The sequence below is a fragment of the Helianthus annuus genome, chromosome 5, assembly GCF_002127325.2.
Source record: "Helianthus annuus cultivar XRQ/B chromosome 5, HanXRQr2.0-SUNRISE, whole genome shotgun sequence".
Lineage (NCBI taxonomy): Eukaryota > Viridiplantae > Streptophyta > Magnoliopsida > Asterales > Asteraceae > Helianthus > Helianthus annuus.
In genome coordinates this window covers 72,207,635-72,227,251 of record NC_035437.2, presented here as the reverse complement: position 1 = coordinate 72,227,251, position 19,617 = coordinate 72,207,635, and the positions used below count along the sequence as shown (strand labels likewise).

Sequence of the window (19,617 nt, the reverse complement as noted above, 5' to 3'; positions counted from 1 at the left end):
GGCAGAAGATGCCGCCAGAGAGCCGCCGCGACCAACCCCCAATGTTATAAACAACCATGACCGTCGAACACCTGCTCGGATCTTGAAAACGCTGGAACTCGAAACACCAACGACATCAGACTATGGGGTTATGGTGGTGTTCTTGTTGAGGATCGGGGATGCGGCGGAGGTTCAATGGAGAAAGACAGAGGGTCGCCGGAGAAGGAGGGGGTCCCCGGAGAAGGATGGGGTCGCCGGAGAAGGAGTGGTGTGTAGGTGGAAGACATTTTAGACTTTTGGTGGAGGTGGGAGACGGTGGTGTTCGATGGTCATCGGTCTTCATCTTCATCGCAGATGAAGAACACAAAGAGAAAATGGAAATTTTGAAAAGTTCAAATGAAGAGAGAGATAGTTGAAAGTGATGATATGTGAGAGGTGAAAAGAAAGTCAGCTGACTTTAATTGAGGAGAGAGAGAGATTAGACACATAAAGGAAATGACCAATTTACCCTTTATTCTGATTGGTTGAGAGTGGTTCTCGCGATTCTTACAACTGGAGGTGGTTTTCATTTTAGCGACTCCCTATATATATATGTATATATATATATATTGCCCAAAAATAAAATAAACCAAAACTTTAGACTTTTAAAGTTTGTGACTTATTATTCCGGTGAAAAAGACCGGTTTCGATTTGCATGTAGTGAGCATCGTCTCTGATACCATTGAAGGATATCCAAGGTATAATATTTTTTTTGAACTTGGTTCATATATGTATATATTTATTTCTTACAAAGATTAGCCAAAACACTTTTGAAAAATATGTACACATATGTATATTTTAGTTAAATAAACTTTAACTAGTGAAAATACATATATACATTTTAAGGCAACAGAAGCATATGTAACACAACATATATATATATATATATATATATATATATATATATATATATATATATATATATATATATATATATATATATATATATATATATATATATATATATATATAGGGGGCTGCTAGAATGAAAACCACCCCGAGTTGTAAGAACCGCGAGAACTACACCTCACGGAGCGCCGTTCGCCATGATTTTTTTTACAAGTAGATGTGTGTATTATAAACACAGCCGTAAAAAATCATGGCGAACGGCGCTCCGTGGGGTATAGTTTTTTACACCACAAGTTTGGTGTTTTTAATTTTTTTTCTTTTTTCTTTTTTTTTCACCAAACTTGTGGTGTAAAAAACTACACCCCACGGAGCGCCGTTCGCCATGATTTTTTACGGCTGTGTTTATAATATACACATCTACTTGTAAAAAAAAATCATTGCGAACGGCACTCCGTGGGGTGTAGTTCTCGCGGTTCTTACAACTCGAGGTGGTTTTCATTCTAGCGGCTCCCTATATATATATATATATATATATAAATATATATATATATATATATATATATATATATATATATATATATATATATATATATATATATATATATATATATATATATATATAGGTTTGGGTTCTTTTGTGAACACTTCCCAAGTGATGAACAAAACGAACAAATCCTGGCCATAGATCTTCTTAACTTTAACTCAAGGGTAGGATGGTCTTATAACATTTATAGTTTTATATATAATTTTCTTTTTTAATTTCTTTCTGGCAATTATCGGATGATGATAACCACCCACGATTCAACATCTCGAACAAATTCAAAATTCAATCGATCAACCCAAAAAAAAAATCTGTGTCCATATCTTCCGGTCCGTTCTTCATATCATCAACCTTCATTCACTTCATTCTTCAGATTATCAACAAGCAATTGAGCAGCGAATTTGTTCCACTGATGATTTACTAATCATGACACATACGAATGATCAGCAAGTTGTTTCAGCGAAGTTGCTAATTCATCAGAGTTCTGAATGACCAGGAGAAGAACATCGAGGTATAATCTTAAAACAGTTGTGTATACGAAGGATGTGGAAAGCATAAACGAACAGTTGGTCCGGGAAAGAAAGCAATCAAGAAGAGTAAAAAACCGAGAAGGAAATACAATTTATGCAAAAAAAAACGAGTTAGGGATCATGATAAGAGGAACTGTCCGCTCAAAAAGGGTGAGTCGGTTAAGGACGACTCGACAACCGAAGAAGAAGACGAGATATACGAAGATGACGAAACCCAAGAATCTAATATGGGTCCGAGGATCTTGTAAGTGAGGAATAGTTTCCGTAAAGCGTAACAACATTCGCCTTTTTTTTTCTAAACATTCTAATGGTTTATGTTTTGGATTTCATGTTTATGTAGTTTATCTTTAGATGTGTTTTAAAATATACAACCGAAGTGTTTTTAGGTTTTTTAATTTTTATCCATTATCCATGCTTTGTTTATTGATAATATTCTCCTGTCCTATTTTGACTCGCGAAATATGCTACACGTTAAATTTACATGTAGTCTAGTAGGTTATAATGGTATATTTGCATAAGTGTATTCTGAACCCAGTAGGATAGCATTTTAGAGGTGTATATGTGGATGTGTTGTTTGTATTGCCAGCTACAGTTGCAGATTTTGTTCAACAAAGTAAACTGATACCTTTTACTTCTAATACACTTCTGCAAAGTAAACTGATATCTTTTTATCATCTACGAATTTCGAACAAACTGATATCTTTTTAGCATTTGTTCAGTAGTAATTTTGACCTCTTTGTTGATGTAATAGTAGTGTAACGAGCCAAACCGATAAGAAAAGAAGGCCTGGGCATCCTGATAGTTTAAGGCAATATGAAAACTAACATAATTTTTGAATGACAAACTTGCCCTCTTTAAAACCTGCTCTTAAAATTAATCTATATTGTTCACTTTGTAGGGCGTAAACACTCATCAATTTGTTTATCTAAACGCCTTGTATCACTAAGTACCGTCGACATTATTTATTATTACTTGGGTTAATCACTGTGAGCCTTGATGATACACTATTATTATTATCGTTAAGTCAGGAGAAACAAAACGAAAAAACTGAATGAAGAATCTAAAAATCATCAAACTAAAGCCGGGTTCACCGATTTATGACGGAAGATGATTTTTAAGTTCATGCTCCTACGTGGAGCTCAACAAATTCAACAAAAATGACTAAACAGTCCAGAATTTGAACAAATTAATCAGACTGTCAAATATCTATACTATTTTTGTAACTTGCGGAATGCACATCAGCGTGTCCGTACAACTAACAAATATATACAAATAATGGACATTACGATGACGGTAAACGTTATCCTATACATGATAGTTCGACATAACATGATTAACACCCACCAAAACAAAGCACAACAAGGAGTCTGTTCAGATAAACCAGCCAAACAAAAGTAAAGATATTGTTTCAACACCAACAAAACTAAACTACACAAAATAAATTCCGCTAGCAGTCTTTTTATCTATTTCTTTCTGTTGATGCTGACATATTGGTAGGCTTCTTTTAGAATACGTTCGCGATGTTTGTTCGCCTCCGATGTTATCAACTTCACTGCATACTTCTTCCTAAGTTGTGCTATCTTTGTCTTTGCTTTAGCCATTTCGGTTGGGAACCCAACTTCCCAGCAATCTTCAATGATCCCCATCCAGGTTTCCATGTGTCGCATTATGTATATTTCGCAGTCTTCATAGTTTCCTATCGTCGCCCAACCTATCTCCAAACAAACAGGATGACGAGTTGCAATATCATAAAAACGTGGATGACGGACACGCTTTAAGTACTTGACGACCACATCTTTCTGCACATAAAACAACTTAGTTAATTAAACTTGCGGTACACATGTGTATTATATAACGACAGTCACGTACCACTTTCAACGGAGTTGACTTTAAATCACCTAAAACAAACCATGAAAAATAATCAACTGATAAAGTATTATAAACAAAGAGGTTTACACATTAAGTATATGAGAAATAAGTACACAATTCTATGATAAAAAAAAATGTATCACATTACCTACATATATGTACTTATCAATCTGATCAGTACATGGGTATTTCCAATACTTACACATGTGTATTCGTATAACAGTTAGGCTACCAATTTACACCATTCTAAACAACCTCAGTTCAAATCCCTTTTTTCAGACTAATGAAATCGATGGATTATAAAAATCATGCAACCTAACTACAAAATTTGTGTATTTCATCACAACCATATATCCTATGTACCCAACAGTCCCAACAATTTGTATACACATGTGTACTCTTATCATTTACACATGTGTATTATTATAATAGTTAATCTAACAGGTAAACCATTTTAAACAACATCAGTTCAATAGATTTTTTTACAAAACAATGAAATTGAACTACAAGACTCTACTAAACTGACACAATTAAATAAAATTCAGTATGTTACACTATGTAATCAGACCAAATACACAAATACTACTTTCTTTATAGACAACAAAATATCCCAAACTTTAAAAATTGAACGTATTTCGCAATCCCTAAAATAGCCAGAAGAACAACGGATATACACTTGATTAAGATATACAAGTTGGAACAGATACAACATATCTGAATGGCATATGATAAAGTTTGAACAAGTACACAACTAATCGGTTTAAATGTCTCAACAAACTAAGCCCTAGCTTCTTGATTAAAGGTATTTTGAGACATTATGGCAGAATAACTCATATTCATTCGGCACAAATCTGTAATCGGCCAAAACATATGAACAAATAACACCAATATATTATAAAAAAACGAAAGAACAACACTACCAAACGACTGATTACACAGACCCAACTAAACCGTAGATTTTGAGTTGTGAAGATTCGTGTGTATAAAGACGGAACATTCAAAATCATTGAATGAATACTACAATATGTAATGATACCTTGTTTTTATGATCCTTCTTGATGTTAATCGTTTTGCAAAAACCGCCGATGAGGGGAGAGAGGATGAAGACGATTGTTTTTTCTGTGTTGATAGAAATTATGATGTAGAGGTGGTTTTGATAGGATGAAGCTACACACTAACTACAACTGAATATCCTATGATTATGGGTTTCAAATTTCTTTGTTGAATCATTATATTTTCATGGGGTTTCAATGTGATTTCAGAGAACGAAATTTACAATAATGCCCTTATACGGTTACTATGTATCAATTTATTCTATTTATTAATTAAAAAACTATTTAAATCCTATAATCAAGATCTCATCATCCAACGGCCATGATCTGTTCGTTTTTTGTAACACCCCAAAAAGTTTTACTAGACATAGAAGTTAAATTAATTAAAGATTTAACTTAGTTAATGGAAATGATGCAAATATTAGTAATATAATGAAAAAGGTATAAGTTAAATAAGTAAACAAAATAGAAGGGCCAAAGGTGTAAATCCTTAAAACTTAATTTATTAAAAACAATTAAACCCAAAACACACAGTGTGTGTGTGTCTGGGGGATCGACCAAGAACAGAAGCACAAGAGGAAACCCTTGTGTCAAAGAATCAAGCAATTAAACTTGAAATTGAAGGATAATCCACTTCATGAACATCAAATAACACTCTTCTGAACTCGATTATTGAAGTGGTAAGTTCAATTCTTTGAGATTATGATTTTGTAGGAAGTGGGTTACAACCCAATATTTAGTTCATGTAACAAAATATGTAAATTGGAGTTAGGAATGCCCTCTAGAACAAGAATCATGCTTGATTTTAGGTCATTGAATGATTTTAGTATAAACCCATGTGATAAAAATATGTTATGAATGAGGTGATCAAAAATAGAAGTAATCATGTGTAATTCTAACATATGATGTTGTTGAAATACTTGAAATATTAAATAAATCAGTGAAGATTAAGAAGGATTTATGAATTTGGTTGATTGTTGGTAAGTTACTAGATGAACTAGTGGGATTATGTCTTTGAATAATTGTACAAAATGTCCTATTAATGCGAAACCCGCCAAGTGTTCGATGAAATGTCTAAGAGAAACAAATATGTGAAAATGTAGAAATTTTATGATTTTGTTGTCATATGAGGAATTATGTGAATGATGGAATGAAATAGTTTAGGCTAAATGAATGAATGGATGTAGGTGTAAAAGAAGAAAGCTCAAACGCTAGGAAAGCTGAAGACGTGCAAGATCGAGGTATGTTGTTCTATGCTTACAAAATTCTATTGTAATTGTCGTTTATGCTAAGACCGTAATTATGATAGTTTGTGATAGTTAAGTACGAAAGGAATGAAAGTTATGTTACGAATGTTATTAACCGTTATTAACGGATAAGTGATGAATGAATGAAATTTACTTGATCCGTCATTCACGGGTTGGAGTGTATGCGTATGAATGAAAGGAATGTATTCGTTTGTTATAAACGAACCGAATGAATGTTTATGTACAAATGGAAATGCCTGTTGGAACGGGATAAGAATGGTATGTTATATCTCAATTATGAGATAGTATGTCTTGACCCGTTTTATCGGGTAAGAAAATGCATGTATGAGATGAATGTATAAAATGGGTTAATTTTTATTTAGTAGATTAGAAGTAACATAACTGACGAATTTAATTTTGATGCTTGATGTAGGTAAATACGCAGTTTAGACGTTATGGCGAACTTGGAACGAACACACATGATACACCCACCTCGTGCTTCCGGAGTTATCTACGATTATGGGTCTAAAATTATGATTTTGTTTATTAAACCAAATACGTATAGTCTTTTGGTGTTCGTATGTACTTTAACTTATTATGATTAGTAGACCTTGACACCTTGTACCTAAATATTGTTTAATATGACTTATATTGTGTTAGAAAGTTAAAGTTTTGCAAATGTTTATTAATTGCTAAAAGCAGGGAACCGCCTATTTTACGAATGGGTCATGCCCAAATTTCATTAAAAATTGTATTTTATTATTTTTATTTTCGAATGTGGAAAGCGGGTGTTTCAAGTTGGTATCAGAGCCTAGGTTTGAGAGATTCGAGCACGTTAGAGTGCTCGGACTCAAACCGAAAGCTCGCAAGAAGGTGTGTGTTCGCTCCAAGACGCAAGAGGAGGTGAACTTGTAAGAATTATTTTATAAATTATGAATGGATGATGTTATGAGGAACGTTAGTAAGAAGTCACGGCAAATAAATATTGAAAAAGGGGTATGTTGGAAGTATCGGGAGTAACTTAATCGATAAATACATGGAACGGGTCAAAAAGGGGATGCAAATGAAGAAATTCAGATTGCTGGACTGGGCTCTACCGTAGCTTATGGTAGATACCGTAAGCTACGGTAGGTGTTTAGGACAAATATTGCTACCGTAAGACAGAAGATTTGTACCGTAGCCCTTTTCAATACCACCGTAAGCTACGGTGGCCGCCGTAGCTTACGGTGGAGGCCAGGTTCAGAAAATGAAATTTTTATTTAGTAACTTGTCTTTCATACTCTCGTACCGGAAATAACAAGTAAACAGTTGTTTACGAAAAATATTTAGCAATGAACAAAAATATTAAATTTTTGAATTATACGGCGTCATAAACCTCCTTATTCCCTAAGACTAACACAAGGACTTGATAAACTGTCACACCCCCAAAATCCACCTGCGGAGTATCACCGCTTGGGAGCGTGACTGACCAGGATCAAGCCACCAATCATATAGAACAATATATATAGTAAGAGTAATTGCCATTAAACCAAACCAAATCCATATGAAAGGTGTTCCAAAAACATAAGTAAGTTATCATTGTTTAGCGGAAGCGTATAAATAAAACCCATCATAATGAAGTATCAAATGTCATAAGTGTTTAACAAACTATCACGATCCAAGCCCACAACGACCAGCTCCTCCCTGTGCAAGCTCCATGTATCTAACGACCTGCAAGGCATGTAACAGAGGATCAACAACTAGTTGAGCGAGTTCACAGAAAGTAAATGCGTAATAGTAAGTTCGATTGTAACATGTGGCTCTACTGGGCCGATAGTACGTTCTATTGGTGGGGGCCTCCCATGTTGTATATCCACTAGACTATTCGTAACCATATGTGTTCTTCACAATCCGAGAACAGTAGTAAGTATAAGTTCACGTAGGTCTTACGTGAGTATCCTTCACATCCGAGGATAGTAATTAAGTATAAGTATCCTTCACAACCGAGGATAGTGATATGTATAAGTATCCTTCACAACCGAGGATAGTAGTATGTATAAGTATCCTTCACAACCGAGGATAGTAGTATGTATAAGTATCCTTCACAACCGAGGATAGTAGTAAGTATATGTGTACGTAGATTGCACGTATGTGTCCTGCACAACCGAGGACGATGGTATGGTAGTCTAGTAAGAATGTCAGTACGAATCTATTCAACCTTATTCCTTTAAAACCCATTCCCAAGCCCCGGGAATCCCATGCCTTAGTAAGAGTGTGAACTCACCTTGGTTTGCTCGGTATGCTTAATTATGTGCTAGCAATTATTCAATCAAATCCTATATTAAGCACGTATACTTGATTAGTTCATGTTCGTAATGTTTCATATGCAATTAATACCACAGAGTATGTTCGACAATCGCTATCATGCATCATACGCCAGTTAATCACATTAGTACGATCTCGGTTTCTCATCAAGGCTTTCTCAAATTAATCTAACAATAACATCCGCGCATAGCTGGATTAATACACTTTGCATAGTTCACATGCGCATCAGAGTTAATCAGGACAGTATTACAGTTAATTCACGCAACGTGGTTATCATACGGAGTCAATCACATTTAACATATCATATTTAACAGTGTTCGTGGCTTAGCAAAGTAACCTTCACATCTCAACAGATTCAACATGTTATAGCATACATTCATAGTTTCAATTTATCATCACACAAAGCCTTGCCCTATTAAAACTCAGACAAGAAGTGAGGGGGGGGGGTTCCCTGTTCAAAAGTCGGACAGGGGTTGGGGCCAAAACTCGGACAACGCATGCAATTAAGAAGCTCGGACTCCTTTCAGTGCTTAAACATCGGACAAGGGGGGGTATGGGGGTTAAAACTCGGACCCCATCTCCTGTTTGCAAAACTCGGACCCCTATTCCTTTCACAAAGGTTAGACTAGGCCCTTACATTCAAAGAAAGTCGGGCCATGTCCTTATAAAGCAAAACTCGGACCAGCCATGTTATACAAATTCGGACCTAACTAACATACATTAATGTCGGACTAGATTACATCACTTAAAGTTCGGACCCTAAGGCATTTTATAAAACTCGGACACATAGTCCCTTGCCAAAAGTCGGACACCCACCCCTTGCATACAAAGAACTCGGACTTCATTTCACACTTACAAAAGTCGGACCTCAAGGCCTCACAAAGTTCGGACCCCTTTGTGATGTGTAACAAATTCGGACAACATGTAACTTGGATGAAAGTCGGACAATCAAGCCTATAAAACTCGGATCCTTATAATTTTAAAGGTCGGGCTTTAACATATCATTCATAAAGCTCAGACAAGTGTTTAGGGTTTCAAAAACTCTGACATTCAATCAAACATACGTATATTCAAGTTCACAGTTACGTTTCTACAACAACAGTTACGTTTCAATAACCATTCCAAACCCTAGTTCATGATTTTCACAGTGCAAGATCAAATCAATAAGCCGATACTTAACAATCAACCATCCTCACAAGAACAATCTATCAAACATGCAACTAATCATGATCATCATCACAATATTTCATAATCAAATCAAAATCACAGGACACTTATATGAAGAATTAGGGTTTCACCAAGAATTACAAGAATCAAATTAATAGTAATCAAGCAATCAATAAACATAAATCATTTACCTTGTGTTGATTCTAGAGAAAATGTAGAAGCAAAAGTGATGAATGTCTTGCCAATGATTTGGTGATGATTGCTAGAGAATGTAAACTACGTGTTTTGGTTCTTGTGAAAATGACTAGTGAACAAGGGATTAGGGTTAAGAATCTCTAGGATTTCACTAATTACCCTCTACCTCCCTAAGTATCATATTTTACACATGCACACCATCTCACAACAATTTCATAGTTTCACCACCAAGTTTATGCATTTAACAAATTTATCACAATTAACACATAACCATGCATAATCAAACAATGCACTTTATTGTATCGGACGTTTATAATTCCATAGTGATTAACTGTGCAAATAAACAAGCGATAAATTCGAAATAGACATCTTGGAAATTCGAGTTGTCACATTATCCCCAACTTAAAAGAAATTTCGTCCCGAAATTTAGCATGCAGTTACTGAGGAAGCTACGTAAGTTGTATTGTTCACTGGTTTTCCTGGGGTGTCACATCATCCCCCCGTTGATTTGGAATTTCGTCCCAAAATTCAGTAGTAGTAGCTTCAGCCTCAGTAGTGGTTGCATTGGTTTCGAATAACTGGGGGTACTTTTCTGTCATCTGGTCTTCGCGTTCCCAGGTGTACTCTGGGCCACGTTTGGAGTTCCAACAAACTCGGACAAGAGGGATTCTCTTGTGCTTGAGGACCTTAACATCCCGGTCCGTGATTTCAACTGGTTCCTCGACGAACTGCAACCGCTCGTCGATAGTGAGTTCCTTAAAAGGAATTATGAGGGTCTCATCTGACAGGCACTTCTTCAGATTCGACACGTGGAATACGTTGTGAACTGCACCGAGTTCAGCTGGTAGGTTTAGTCTGTAGGCTACTTGGCCTATTCTTTCAGTGACTTCGAGCGGTCCAACATACCGTGGATTGAGTTTGCCTCTTTTACCAAAACTAACCACACCCTTCCAGGGTGAAACTTTGAGTAAAACCCGGTCCCCGACCTGAAATTCCAATGGCTTCCTACGCTTATCTGCGTAGCTTTTCTGGCGATCGCGAGCTGCCGCCATGCGTTGTCGTATCTGTGCAATTCGTTCAGTAGCGTCAACTACCATTTCTGGGCCTGTAATCTAACTACCCCCCACCTCTACCCAACCGAGAGGTGACCGGCATTTACGTCCGTACAATGCCTCGAATGGAGCGGCTTGAATGCTGGTGTGGTAACTGTTATTGTACGAAAACTCCACTAAAGGGAGGTGCTTTTCCCAGCTGTTGCCGAAATCGATAACACACGCCCGAAGCATGTCTTCTAGAGTTTGAATCGTGCGCTCAGACTGCCCATCCGTCTGAGGATGATACGCTGTGCTCATGTCTAATCGTGAGCCGAAAGATTTGTGCATCGCTTGCCATAGTTCTGACGTGAATCGTGCATCCCGATCCGAAATGATGAAGGTGGGCACCCCGTGCCTCGAAACAACTTCTTTAAGATTGATGTCTGCTAATGTAGAGAACTTATCCGTTCCTTTGATAGTCAAGAAATGTGCAGACTTTGTGAGTCGATCTACGATCACCCAAATAGTATCATTCCCGCGCTGGGATCTAGGCAGGCCAGTAACAAAATCCATGGAAATTTCTCCCCATTTCCACTGTGGTATCCTGGGTTGCTGGAGTAGGCATGAGGGTTTCTGATACTCTGTCTTGACTCTCGCACAAGTCAAACATTTGCCGACGTAAGTTGCAATGTGGGCCTTCATGCTAGGCCACCAATAAGTAGTTCTAATGTCGTGGTACACCTTATCCGACCCTGGATGTACCGAGTAGCGAGACTTGTGTGCTTCATCCATCACAAGTTCTCGTAAACCGCCGTATAGTGGGACCCAAATACGTCCTGTTACATAGTAGGCGCCGTCTTCCCTTTGTTCTAATTGATGCCTTGAGCCATGTAAAGCTTCAGCCTTTACGTTTTCTGGTTTCAATGCTTCCACCTGAGCATCTCGTATTTGTGCAGGGAGATCAGACTGAATAGTGAGCTGTAGAGCTCGCACACGCCTAGGTAGAGTGTCTTTCCGACTGAGAGTGTCAGCCACAACATTGGCCTTGCCTGGATGGTACTTGATGGCGCATTCGTAATCATTAAGTAACTCGACCCACCGTCGTTGACGCATGTTCAATTCCTTCTGCTTGAAGATATGCTCGAGACTCCTGTGATCGGTGTAAATTGTGCACTTGGTACCGTACAGGTAGTGTCGCCATATCCTGAGCGCGAAAACAACAGCTCCCAGCTCTAAATCGTGCGTCGTGTAGTTCCGTTCATGAACCTTGAGTTGACGAGAGGCGTAGGCAATAACTTTATCCCGCTGCATCAATACACAACCCAGCCCCTGTATCGATGCGTCACAATAAACCACGAAGTCATTCGTGCCCTCGGGCAATGAGAGAATAGGTGCGCTGCAAAGCCTATCCTTTAGGTACTGAAAAGCAGTCTCTTGGGAATCTCCCCAACGGTAGGTGACACCTTTCTGTGTCAGTAGTGTGAGCGGCTGTGCGATCCTGGAGAAATCTTTGATAAACCGTCTGTAGTAGCCCGCCAAACCCAAGAATTGGCGTATTTCCGTTGGTGTACGCGGTGCAGGCCAGTTCCTGATCGAATCTACTTTGGATGGATCAACATGAATCCCATCCCTGTTCACCACATGACCTAAGAAGTGGACTTCACGAAGCCAGAAGTCACATTTTGAAAACTTGGCGTACAGTTGTTCCTTTCGAAGGAGTTCCAAAATCAATCGTAGATGTTGCCCGTGCTCCTCTTGACTCTTGGAGTAAATCAGAATGTCGTCAATGAAGACAATCACAAACTTGTCTAAGTACGGCTTGCACACCCTGTTCATCAGATCCATGAATACAGCAGGCGCGTTCGTTAGCCCAAATGGCATGACGAGAAACTCGTAGTGACAGTAGCGAGTTCTGAATGCGGTTTTGGAGACGTCCTCATCCTGGACTCTCAGCTGATGATACCCAGACCTCCAGTCTATCTTGGAGTAGTAACTCGACCCCTGCAACTGGTCGAATAAGTCATCTATACGTGGAAGAGGATAACGGTTCTTCACCGTCACCTTGTTCAGTTCACGGTAATCAATTTCACATCCTGAAGGTGTCATCCTTCTTTTTCACCGATAATTGGTATCCAATAGTTCTTGTAGCTCCCCAAGGCGAAGATATAGGTCGGACAAATCCCTTATCCAAGATTTCTTGTAGTTGCGTCGATAGTTCTTCCGATTCTGGTGGAGCTAAGCGATACGGTGCTCGAGCTATGGGTGCTGCTCCTGGAGCGAGCTCGATTTGAAATTCGGCCTGACGATGAGGCAGTAGACCAGGTAAATCTTTAGGAAACACCTGAGGAAAGTCGCGTACAACTGGATGGTCTTCCAACTTCTTTTCTTTCGCAGATGCGTCAGTAACGAGAGCCAAAATTGCGGTGTGGCCCTTCCGCAAACATTTCTGAGCCTTCAAGAAAGAGGTGATGCCAACCACAGCACCACTTTTGTCGCTTTGAACTTCGAGAGGTTCTTGACTAGAACGAGGAATGCGAACAATCTTTTCTTTGCATAGGATTTCTGCTTGGTGTTGCTGCTGGCGATTCCGATTTGCAGGCCGTGGACTCCTGAATCCTTAGCTTCATGGCCCATCTTGAGACACCTCTGGCAACGTCCCTCGTTGCACTAACCACCGTGGTGTCTGTTGCATTAGTTACACATTGGGTGAATTCCCCGATATCCACCCTGCCCCTAACCACCAGAAGTTGGCTGACTCGGCTCTGGTGATCACTATTCTTGCGCTGCTGCTGTGCTTGAGACCGAACGGTAGCTGAACCCTTGCTGGAATACCCATCCCATTTCCGCTTGTTGTCACTAGGAGTAGCGGAAGTAGCAGAAGTGGTAGTGGTAGTAATAGCGCTGATACAACTAGGCAGCCTGTTCTGTTCCACTGCCGGATCCGTGAGGCGATGAGCAAGACACTGAATGTCTTGGATATTGTCGAGGTTAGCCGATGTAGCATGGCTCTGAATCTCTGAGGCTAGACCCTTGAAGTACAATTCGATACGCTTGCTTGGAAGGTCCACCATGGTTGGACACAAGGTAGCCAGTTCGTTCGACCGTTTCGTATAAGCATCAATTCCTGACCCCGTCATTTTCAAATGGTAAAGCTCCACTTCCAACTTGTGGATGTCATCACGCGTGCAGTATTTCCTTTTAATGCGTTCTTTGAATTCGTTCCATGGGGTGGCGTTAGCAGCTGCCAACCCTAGTATCTGTACTTGCGCGTTCCACCAGGTTAGCGCGATTCCTCCCAAAGTACCAGTGGCGTACTTGACCCTGCGAGCCTCAGGGCATTCACACATCTCGAATACTGACTCGAGCTTCCCAAACCAATGGAGTAGTCCCACCGCTCCTTTTGTGCCACTGGATGTGCTTGGACGACAGTCCATGAAGTTCTTGAATGTGCAGACAGGTTGCTGTGCGTTCCGACCCGTTGCGCGAGAAAGTTAGGTCAAGGTTAAGCGCGAGGGTTGGGTCACGGGAGTAGGATCTAACATCCTAGGATAGGTCTGGAATAGCAGGTTATACCTCCTGCTTGTGCGGCTGCAAGCGCTGCAGCAACTTGTTCGTTAATGAGAGCCGTCAACTGGGCTTGAGTCATGTTAACACGTCCAGACATGATCGAACAGTAAAGGTAGCATAAGTATGAATGGTTCGCGAGTAGTGCGATGACAGAAAAGTGTAGGCACATAGGTGTTCTTAAGCAGTAACAAGTGGTGAACAAAGTAATGTAAGCATACTATGAGCAAAGTTCTATGCAATTCTAGCATGTAGGCAATAAACATAAACCTTATTACCTAGGATGTTGAGTCTTGCACGTGGAGCGAAGCGTCGTTGTGGATCGTTGAGAGCACTGTTCTGGTTATAGTCTGGTTTTAATAAAATGTTTTCCCATATTAAAACCTAGTTCTCTATAACCAATGGCTCTGATACCAATCTGTCACACCCCCAAAATCCACCTGCGGAGTATCACCGCTTGGGAGCGTGACTGACCAGGATCAAGCCACCAATCATATAGAACAATATATATAGTAAGAGTAATTGCCATTAAACCAAACCAAATCCATATGAAAGGTGTTCCAAAAACATAAGTAAGTTATCATTGTTTAGCGGAAGCGTATAAATAAAACCCATCATAATGAAGTATCAAATGTCATAAGTGTTTAACAAACTATCACGATCCAAGCCCACAACGACCAGCTCCTCCCTGTGCAAGCTCCATGTATCTAACGACCTGCAAGGCATGTAACAGAGGATCAACAACTAGTTGAGCGAGTTCACATAAAGTAAATGCGTAATAGTAAGTTCGATTGTAACATGTGGCTCTACTGGGCCGATAGTACGTTCTATTGGTGGGGGCCTCCCATGTTGTATATCCACTAGACTATTCGTAACCATATGTGTTCTTCACAATCCGAGAACAGTAGTAAGTATAAGTTCACGTAGGTCTTACGTGAGTATCCTTCACATCCGAGGATAGTAATTAAGTATAAGTATCCTTCACAACCGAGGATAGTGATATGTATAAGTATCCTTCACAACCGAGGATAGTAGTATGTATAAGTATCCTTCACAACCGAGGATAGTAGTATGTATAAGTATCCTTCACAACCGAGGATAGTAGTAAGTATATGTGTACGTAGATCGCACGTATGTGTCCTGCACAACCGAGGACGATGGTATGGTAGTCTAGTAAGAATGTCAGTACGAATCTATTCAACCTTATTCCTTTAAAACCCATTCCCAAGCCCCGGGAATCCCATGCCTTAGTAAGAGTGTGAACTCACCTTGGTTTGCTCGGTATGCTTAATTATGTGCTAGCAATTATTCAATCAAATCCTATATTAAGCACGTATACTTGATCAGTTCATGTTCGTAATGTTTCATATGCAATTAATACCACAGAGTATGTTCGACAATCGCTATCATGCATCATACGTCAGTTAATCACATTAGTACGATCTCGGTTTCTCATCAAGGCTTTCTCAAATTAATCTAACAATAACATCCGCGCATAGCTGGATTAATACACTTTGCATAGTTCACATGCGCATCAGAGTTAATCAGGACAGTATTACAGTTAATTCACGCAACGTGGTTATCATACGGAGTCAATCACATTTAACATATCATATTTAACAGTGTTCGTGGCTTAGCAAAGTAACCTTCACATCTCAACAGATTCAACATGTTATAGCATACATTCATAGTTTCAATTTATCATCACACAAAGCCTTGCCCTATTAAAACTCAGACAAGAAGTGGGGGGGGGGGTTCCCTGTTCAAAAGTCGGACAGGGGTTGGGGCCAAAACTCGGACAACGCATGCAATAAAGAAGCTCGGACTCCTTTCAGTGCTTAAACATCGGACAAGGGGGGTATGGGGGTTAAAACTCGGACCCCATCTCCTGTTTGCAAAACTCGGACCCCTATTCCTTTCACAAAGGTCGGACTAGGCCCTTACATTCAAAGAAAGTCGGGCCATGTCCTTATAAAGCAAAACTCGGACCAGCCATGTTATACAAATTCGGACCTAACTAACATACATTAATGTCGGACTAGATTACATCACTTAAAGTTCGGACCCTAAGGCATTTTATAAAACTCGGACACATAGTCCCTTGCCAAAAGTCGGACACCCACCCCTTGCATACAAAGAACTCGGACTTCATTTCACACTTACAAAAGTCGGACCTCAAGGCCTCACAAAGTTCGGACCCCTTTGTGATGTGTAACAAATTCGGACAACATGTAACTTGGATGAAAGTCGGACAATCAAGCCTATAAAACTCGGATCCTTATAATTTTAAAGGTCGGGCTTTAACATATCATTCATAAAGCTCAGACAAGTGTTTAGGGTTTCAAAAACTCTGACATTCAATCAAACATACGTATATTCAAGTTCACAGTTACGTTTCTACAACAACAGTTACGTTTCAATGACCATTCCAAACCCTAGTTCATGATTTTCACAGTGCAAGATCAAATCAATAAGCCGATACTTAACAATCAACCATCCTCACAAGAACAATCTATCAAACATGCAACTAATCATCATCATCACAATATTTCATAATCAAATCAAAATCACAGGACACTTATATGAAGAATTAGGGTTTCACCAAGAATTACAAGAATCAAGAATTAATAGTAATCAAGCAATCAATAAACATAAATCATTTACCTTGTGTTGATTCTAGAGAAAATGTAGAAGCAAAAGTGATGAATGTCTTGCCAATGATTTGGTGATGATTGCTAGAGAATGTAAACTACGTGTTTTGGTTCTTGTGAAAATGACTAGTGAACAAGGGATTAGGGTTAAGAATCTCTAGGATTTCACTAATTACCCTCTACCTCCCTAAGTATCATATTTTACACATGCACACCATCTCACAACAATTTCATAGTTTCACCACCAAGTTTATGCATTTAACAAATTTATCACAATTAACACATAACCATGCATAATCACACAATGCACTTTATTGTATCGGACGTTTATAATTCCATAGTGATTAACTGTGCAAATAAACAAGCGATAAATGCGAAATAGACATCTTGGAAATTCGAGTTGTCACATAAACTCCCGAAAGTAGCATAAAATATAACAAAATTGTACGAATACGAATTACGTCACACGATTACGTTTCAGTAATATGTAATGTGTAATGTGGAGATAGGAATAAGGACGGATAGGGATTTTTTATCCTTATGATTTGAAGTTATGCATTGTATGGATCTTATTGACACAAGATGATGATGATGATGATGATGATGATGATGGTGATGGATAAGAAATGAAAGTTATTAAAAGTTAATTGTGATGGCATGGAGTAGCATGCGGTGAAGTAAGCTTTCTAACCCATCAAACCAAATCGTGTAAGGTTGAAATGTCACCTCGATTTCCACGTGTTTCACCGGTGGGCCCGGTGGGGGATTACCGTGACGTAGTTGGCAACAATATAGTCAAACCACACAATATTTAAATGCACAGCGGAAGCATAAAGATAGATATATTCCGACCATTAAATGTAATATCCGAGTATCACAAACAGTCGAATATAATCCATAGGGGATCAAAATAAAATAGAATAATGTTCAACAGATAATGGCATCCCAAGCTTGCGAGACTCTAACAATGCTAAGGAGTGGCCAGCCTATTTCGTACAGAACCTGCATTTAATCTTTTTGGGGAAAATACGTCAGTTTACACTGGTAAATACATTCAACCGACACTTTTTGTAAAAAGGTTTAATAAAATTGATTTGAATGCACAAGGCACAAACTCTTTATAACTTGGGATAATTTATCAATTAAATCTTGTAAAAGAATTACATGTTCACTATGTGTTCAGTCGCCCGGGTCGTGTCGGGTTTAAGTTTAATAGACACGCCACAAAGCATAAAGCCGTGGCGGGAAAACCTACGGTTATACCTTTAATAATATAGACACATTGCCGGGTGTACGCCTACACCCGCGTGTCGAGGTCGTGGCCATTTCGTAAAATGATGCCGAGGATATCCGGGACATGGTCATTAAGCTCCCAAAGGCGCAAAGCCAACAAAACCAATTTTTAAACGGGTCACATTGATAATACCCAACTACTAATGAGTTAGGGTCAATTGCCCGACCAAGCGGTATTTTTTATATATTTAGTAACCCAAGCCCGTATAACGGAAAATAAGTTAAAAGTATTTACCTGAGCAAGTAATAACCTCAATAAACAAGTGCAAGTATCTTTTACTGGTCTCCTATTCTGGAATGAAGGTTTATAACAACCTATTAGAATCCTAACGGGTCTTTAATTTAGCCTTAGCTTAGACCGGTCAGTTTCAAAGGATAAATACGGTTTAATCGCGTGAAAAGCGAAAACCGGTAATGGAATGTGGTTTGGACCCAACAAGTTTGAAGACTTGTTTTACATGGGTAGTATAACCACACTCTTGATTTTGAAGTAAAAACGATAAGGTTTGACCCGTTTCGGCTAGTCTATGTAAACTAGTTACATAAACCGAACCGTGCGCGCAAAAGGCGTAACGGGTAACCGTAAGAGTCTTACACAAGTTTCCTAAGTTAATATGCTCTTAAAGAGGTTGTGGTATCAGTAGGATACCTTCCATAATGCCCGTAATGAGTTTAAACCCAATATACGCCCCGTAGGGGTATTTCGGTCATTTTAAAGATTATAAAAGAGGTTTCCGAGTTCTACAGGAAATCTGAGTTTTCCGAACAGTTTATAAAGTTCAAAATACTTTATTTATTATTAAAAATCAGTAGCAACTGGAATCGGGTTAAAATACCATGTAGAACTCAAGTTATGTCTGAAAAGGGTATATTCGGTATTTACCGAACCAATGCTATAACCGCAGGTTACGAGCAGGTTAAAATAATTAAAAATCTTTACAAACTCCAAAATATTATTTTACAACAGTTTGTAAAAGGTTTGGTGTTGAAATTTGGGTTTAGATAGTCTTTATGCTAATTGCGCCGTTTAATTACTAAAGTTTCCGTAATTGCGCTATTTAGCATAACTCCTATTCTAGACCTCGGATTGACGTGAAATTTTAGGGACATGCTTAGAAATCAGTAACTAAGGTTATTGTCCTTTCACATGTCCAAAATTCCCGTTTTAAAGTAAAAAGGGCGTTATGGTCAACTTTTAAGCATTTAACGGAAATGTGCAAACGACTCGGACAAACAACGACCCGGTTACAGAGGGTTATACCATCATGTAACCTGGTCCTAAGAGAGTCCTAAGGCATATCTA

At 38.9% G+C, this 19,617-nt stretch overlaps 1 long non-coding RNA gene across 1 annotated transcript; it reads left to right on the top strand.

The window, feature by feature from the left end:
• Positions 1–5,412: 5,412 nt before the first annotated feature.
• On the top strand, positions 5,413–6,717 carry LOC110938767. Its single transcript, XR_002591670.1, has 3 exons — positions 5,413–5,539; positions 6,047–6,100; positions 6,540–6,717. It is a non-coding gene; the product is annotated as an uncharacterized LOC110938767 (long non-coding RNA).
• The last annotated feature ends 12,900 nt before the right edge of the window (positions 6,718–19,617 follow it).